This window comes from Equus quagga, chromosome 11 (assembly GCF_021613505.1).
Source record: "Equus quagga isolate Etosha38 chromosome 11, UCLA_HA_Equagga_1.0, whole genome shotgun sequence".
Taxonomy (NCBI): Eukaryota; Metazoa; Chordata; class Mammalia; order Perissodactyla; family Equidae; genus Equus; species Equus quagga.
In genome coordinates, this window is record NC_060277.1 from 111,134,387 (window position 1) to 111,135,391 (window position 1,005).

Genomic DNA, 1,005 nt, shown 5'->3' on the forward strand with positions numbered 1-1,005 from the left:
CTGTCTGGGATGGAAAGACCCTCAGGCTCACCCAGGTCATTTTGCACACGGCCCGAGGCCTTGGGCTCATCCCACCCAGGGGCTTCCATGTCTGTACCTGACCAAGGTCTGGTCTCCAAAAGTTCTCAAATCCAGGCCTGGCTCTGGGAGCTGCGCTGGCTCAGTGTGCGTACAGGAGCCCTAACCTATCCCCACAATGGCAAACACATCCCCAAAGTCAAAAAGAGGAGGCAGGGTGGGGGCACATACGTGCTTTATAGAGCATCTGGGCACTCTCATTTCATCGTGGAGAAACCGAGGCTTGGAGCCTCCTGTGACTTGCAGGGGTCACCCACTGGTTAATGGAGGACCCGAGACTAGAACCCAGGACTACACAGCATGAGCCTGCTTCTGGGCTCAGGGGAAGAGCCTGAGCGCCTCATGCCGAGTTTGAACTCAGATCGGTAAGCAAAGGGGAGCCGTGGCAGTTTCTGACCAGAGAGACCAGAGGATGGGTGAGGGTTGCAAAGCCAAATCAGAGCGGGTATGAAGTGACCGGTGCAGAAGCCCACAATGGTTGGCAGAGGCAGCCGACCGCGAGACAGCCCTGGCACTGGGCGGAAGGGAGTGGGTCTCCTCCCAACACCGACCTCCTCTGTGCTCTGCAGGAGCCGAAGCAACCCTCAGTCCTCGGGGCTGGTGGCGCCCAGGATGCTTCCGAACGAAAGCAGGGCCCCGGGAAGTCGCCTGGCTGCAGGGAGGCAGAGGGACCCTCGCCCGCCCGCCCCCCGCGCCCCGCCCCGGGCCTGGAGGGCGCACTGCTGGGCTGCGGCCACGAGGTGGCGCCGGCGCGCCGAGGAAGCGCGGCGGCCGCTCCCGGGCCGCCCCAGCCGGTTGGGCCGCCTCCTCCGAGGAAACAATGCGGCGCCTCCGGGTGTAGCGCGGCGCGGGCCGGACGCCGGACACCGAGCGCGGGCAGCCGAGCGAGCGGGCGGCAGGGCGGGCGCAGGACGCGCCCCCGGGAGC